Consider the following 5396-nt stretch of genomic DNA (forward strand, 5'->3'; position numbering starts at 1 on the left):
GAGACACCACAACACTTAATGGGGGGCAATTAACTGCCGGGAGAAATAGTAGAACAAGGGAAAAATATATGCCGGGAATCTAGTTACTGCCAGTAGAAATACTTAAGGGTGGAAAAACTGCCGGGAGAAGTTGAGTATAAAGGGCATGTGCATTGCCGGAAATGGTGTCCATGTTTTAGGACATCAAATCTGCCGGCACAATTAAACCTGGCCCACTATTTGCCGGGCTGTCCATGGCGCGAGACCAAAACCAATTGGGCCCAAACGTGTGGTGGCGCGGGAACGCGCAATAGACCGAAAACTTTCTAAAAAAAGATTAAAAAATTTCGCTCAAAAGACCTAGCCGCCGTCCCCAACTAGTTCTTTCCCAAATCGAACCCTAGAGAGCCCTCCTCCCCCACCGTCGCCGCCGCCGACACTCCCTCTGCCCTCGACCGCGCCCTCCACCACCGACCCCTCTGCCCTCGAATGCGCCTTCACCATCGACCCCCTCCGCTGATCTGTGCGACCTCCACCCATGTCGATGACGCCAGTGCGTAGAGGTCAACCTCGCCTCCCTCCACACGCCTTTGGTTTCGCTCCCTTTGGCACCGCCACAAGGACTGGTTGACGGGGCTGGTGCGTCGAGGTCGACACCGGCTTGCTTCCCACCATGTCTCCCGCCACCCTGACGACGAGCACGGTGTCTGCTCCACACTACCCTAGTACAACATGGTGCTCAGATCTGTCATGGAGGAAACGCGATGCAGGTGTGATTTTTCCATACAAAGAAGCTCTCCTTTTCTGCTTGATGAAAACTCACAAGATGCTATCGCGTTATCTTCTATCTTCTCCTTGCTGCACATTTTCCCTACCTTCCACCGAGTCAGTACTTGGATCCAAGTCTTTCTTATTGCTACTTATTTTTATTTTGCTACTAAATTGATGCAGGTGCTACCAGTGAAAGGATTGGAGATTGGTTCTAGTAGTTGTAGGTTCGTTTGGAATTCATAATGCTCATGATTTGCAAAGCCTATCAGCCAGGTTATTGTACCCTTACTCTTGTATTTCATTTTCTTATCTTAATATGCATGTATATGTGCCTATGATTTGTAAAATGTAATGTTCTTCTATCCAACCAATTTTAGTGACATGGACGGGTCTTTGTTTATTCAGGTTCAGACATTGCACAACTGAAGGAAAGTGTTTCACAGCTTGAGAAAGTTCACTCACTAATGGCTGACTGTATACAACTCTAGAAAGTTTCTTGTGTTAGCATCTACAAGAACTAAATTATTGACATGAGTTGATATTGAAAATTGCTCTACAAAATTAACTACTTTTCCTTCCCTGATTTATCATCTACCAAATTGTTACACTATCAAAGCAGGCAGTTCAATGGTGCCCTATCTGAATACTCAACCTGCATGAAACATTGCACTAGGCAGAAAAATAATTGTAGAAAGGAATGCCATAAGTGGCTGGCACTGCCATAAGGCTATCACACACTGCACTAAATTGGGCTTGTTGGACCATGCAGGGCATCTATGCCAGATAATAGAAGCCCTGCAAGGCCCAACACGAATATAGTTTGCTTGTGATGAGGGGTCGATTTTCTGAGTTGCAGCCTCAATAATTTGCATCTTATGATCCAGAAAAGGAAAGAAAAACAATCTGTTTCTTACCGTGTTGGTTGGTTGGCTACACGCACATTTAATATGAACCATGCCTTAATAATCAAGCCACCACTGTAATCTCACATCGTGATCAGTCCTCCCTTGATGAAGTAGCATACCGACAAGTTACATAATTTTCTGAAGTTCCTGGAATATTTTTTTGATGCTGCCTTCTTCGATACACTTTATTCTAAATCATTGGCTGATCTAAGCTCTTTTTTCACCAGAACACGTTGATGCATAGCATTAAATGCTTGCCTAAAAGAGTCCACAACTCCTTGCGCTCAAGAATTATATTGTCTGACCTCCTAAGGGTCGTTGAGGAGTTGGCATATAATAGCAGCGACACAAACACTTAAAAAGGTATTCCTTTCACATGTAGGAAAAATAATTTCTATATGTTATGGATGAGGTATGGGGGGCAGTTTATCTTGGTAGTTAAGTCTTGGATTTAGTATTTTCCTTTCGGATACATGCTTGTTGCTATTTCAGAACATTGAAACTTTATTTTGAATTTAGTTTCCTATATGCTTCATGTAAATGAAACTGCAGTAAAGATACGAACTATGCTTGTCCTGAATGTGCTTATCCTTTTTATGCATATAATTAGTGGAACCTTTGACATGTATGGAACTAAGCTTTTGCTTGTCTTGTGTACTCTAAAGCTTAGTCTTTTGTTATTGGGCCAGTACTTGAAACAGTGTCTTGGTCTGCCAGTCGTAGAGTCATTTATGAATAGCATAGGTGTTGCCTTCATTTGTGTTCCTATGCATAGTCCAATACTTCTTTTTCCTTAATCTAATACTCCTTTTTCCTTAAGACAAGCAAAATGGAATCACATCCTCGATTATCTCTATGGTCCTGCATCATCTTTCATAGACTAATTAAGTTATAACCGACTTGCATTGTTTAGGAGAAATGTACCTTTCCATGTGTAAAGTGGTTAGACCTGGCATTACTGTTCAATATTTTGTACTCAACAGGAATCTTGCTATAGATACACACTAGAAGTCTAAAATCAATACTAGTGGAAATAGGTGTTCTGTCAACTACGCGTCCATTTTGTTGCATGTCTCGAGCCACTCAATTTGTGATTAAATAGGTGTTGTGCATATAATTTTGCCAACTGATTGACCATGTAAGACTGGAAACAGCACCATATTTGTGACATCTAACTTTTCTTTATGACATCCAACTTGTTCTATTTCTTGCAGAAAGTGCTAGTACATTGGATAAGAACATTGGCACATGTGACTGGGAGCCCAAAAGACTAGTAAGTATGTTGTAAACCACTTCAACATAACACCAAACATTTTGGTTTCTATACTACTATCATGTTCGTGCTGGAAAAATGTTTGAATTTTGCTGTTTTCCATGGGATGAAACTATTTCATATCTTGAACTACATTCTTTGTGTGCTTATACCAAAATACAAAATCCGATGATGTCAATAATTCATACAAGTTGTGGATGTCACTTCCTTAGATCACTTCCTATTTTGTCTTATGTGCAGTTTCCTGGACGGTGTTCTATGGAATCTTCACATACATGAAACTAAAATTTATATCATAGGTAAGCATACGATGTAATTGTGGTGAACTAGATGTGCATCATTTATGTGTCAATGCATGAAACTGTTGACATTTTTTATTTTTCCATTAAATTGAATATTCAGTTGATGCCTTGAAAGGAAATTTGATTAGAAATTCTCTTGATGTTGTAGACGTATGTCTTATAGAACATGAATGGTGCACTCAATAAACTCTTTCGAGTTTTGTAAATCAATGTAATGCGGATAATGTTTTATTATACATGTGTTTTTCAAATTTTCTCTTACTGTCCAGGTTGGAAATGTTCCTGAAGACGGGTTAAGATACCTTGTCGTAACCATATGCTTTGAGCTCACCTAGAAGACCTTACAAGCTTTACTCTTTGTTCTTGTTCCATTCTGTACAACTTGGACGCCTTGAAACTGCAAATACTAAATTATGATGTAGATCTTCACATGTAAACAGTGAATTGCATATGTTTGTAACATTGTAAATGTTTGATGAACAGAATTTATAATATGAATGTGAAGTACTTGTGCAGATTCCTTCTGGTTTATTTCAATGGATGCCTCGTCATTGTGTATCTAAATGTAAAATAAATGAAGAAATGCAATACTAAAGTGTAATAATGATATAGATTGGGAAATAGGATACCACTGGCATATTATCTGCCGGGAAAACTATTAACTGCCGGGAGAACAAGTCTGCCGAGAGAATAGAAACTGCCAAGAGAAATTGGAACATGAGGGCATACAAACTGCCAGGAGATCTTTATCTGTCGGGAATTATAATCCCCGACAGTCGTTCTTCTGGCAGTTCTGTCTGCCGGGAGAAAACCATTCCCGGCAGTTTGCCTGCCGTTCTAAGTCACTTCTCCCGGCAGTTTTTCTATCCTTGCGTCAGTGTTGTGGTGTAGAGTCGTCAACCTCGTCTCCGTCCACACGCCTCTGGTTTCGCTCCCTTCGGCACCGCCACAAGGACTGGTTGACGGGGCCGGTGCGTCAAGGTGGACGTCTCCTTGCTTCCCACCACGTCTCCCGCCACCCTGACGACGAGCGCAGTGTCTGCTCCCCACTACGCTACTACAACATGGTGTTCAGATCTGTCATGGAGGAAATGCGATGCAGGTGTGATTTTTCATTACAAAGAAGCTCTCCTTTTCTGCTTGATAAAAACTCACAAGATGCTGTCGCTTTATCTTCTCCTTGCTGTACATTTTCCCTACCTTCCACCGAGTCACTACTTGGCTCCAAGTCTTTCTTATTGCTACTTATTTTTATTTTGCTACTAAATTAATGCAGGTGCTACCAGCGAAAGGATTGGAGATTGGTTCTAGTAGTTGTAGGTTTGTTTGGAATTCATAATGCTCATGATTTGCAAAAGCTATCAGCCAGGTTATTGTACCCTTACTCTTGTATTTCATTTTCTTATCTTAATATGCATGTATATGTGCCTATGATTTGTAAAATGTAATGTTCTTCTATCCAGCCAATTTTAGTGACATGGACGGGTCTTTGTTTATTCAGGTTCAGCCATTGCACAACTGAAGGCAAGTGTTTCACAGCTTGAGAAAGTTTACTCACTAATGGCTGACTGTATACAACTCTAGAAAGTTTCTTGTGCTAGCATCTACAAGAACTAAATTATTGACATGAGTTGATATTGAAAATTGCTCTACAAAATTAACTACTTTTCCTTCCCTGATTTATCATCTACCAAATTGTTTCATTGCAGTTCAGTGGTGCCCTATCTGAATACTCAACCTGCATGAAACATTGCACTGGGCAGAAAATAATTTTAGAAAGGAATGCCGTAAGTTGCTGGCATTGCCATCAGGCTATCACACACTGCACTAAATTGGGCTTGTTGGACCATGCAGGGTCTGCACCAGATAATAGAAGCCCTGCAAGGGCCAACACGGCTATGGTTTGCTTGTGAGGAGGGGTCGATTTTCTGAGTTGCAGCCTAAATAATTTGTATCTTATGATCCAGAAAAGGAAAGAAAAACAATCTGTTTCTTACCGTGTTGGTTGGTTGGCTACACGCACATTTCCTATGAACCATGCCTTAATAGTCGAGCCGCCACTATAATCGCACATCGTGATCAGTCCTCCCTCGATGAAGTAGCATACCGACAAGTTAGTTAATTTTCTGAAGTTCCTAGAATAATTTTTTGACGCTGCCTGCTTCG

At 40.9% G+C, this 5396-nt stretch overlaps 1 long non-coding RNA gene across 2 annotated transcripts; it reads left to right on the forward strand.

The window, feature by feature from the left end:
* The first annotated feature begins 356 nt into the window (after positions 1-356).
* LOC119320280 lies at positions 357-3745 on the forward strand. 2 transcript variants are annotated; one of them, XR_005154888.1, is made up of 5 exons: positions 357-1023; positions 1883-2018; positions 2870-2932; positions 3169-3227; positions 3500-3745. It is a non-coding gene; the product is annotated as an uncharacterized LOC119320280 (long non-coding RNA). The 2 variants fall into 2 exon arrangements; XR_005154887.1 differs by having other exon boundaries at positions 2870-2928.
* Positions 3746-5396: the final 1651 nt, after the last annotated feature.

The sequence above is a fragment of the Triticum dicoccoides genome, chromosome 6B (assembly GCF_002162155.2).
Source record: "Triticum dicoccoides isolate Atlit2015 ecotype Zavitan chromosome 6B, WEW_v2.0, whole genome shotgun sequence".
Classification (NCBI taxonomy): domain Eukaryota; kingdom Viridiplantae; phylum Streptophyta; class Magnoliopsida; order Poales; family Poaceae; genus Triticum; species Triticum dicoccoides.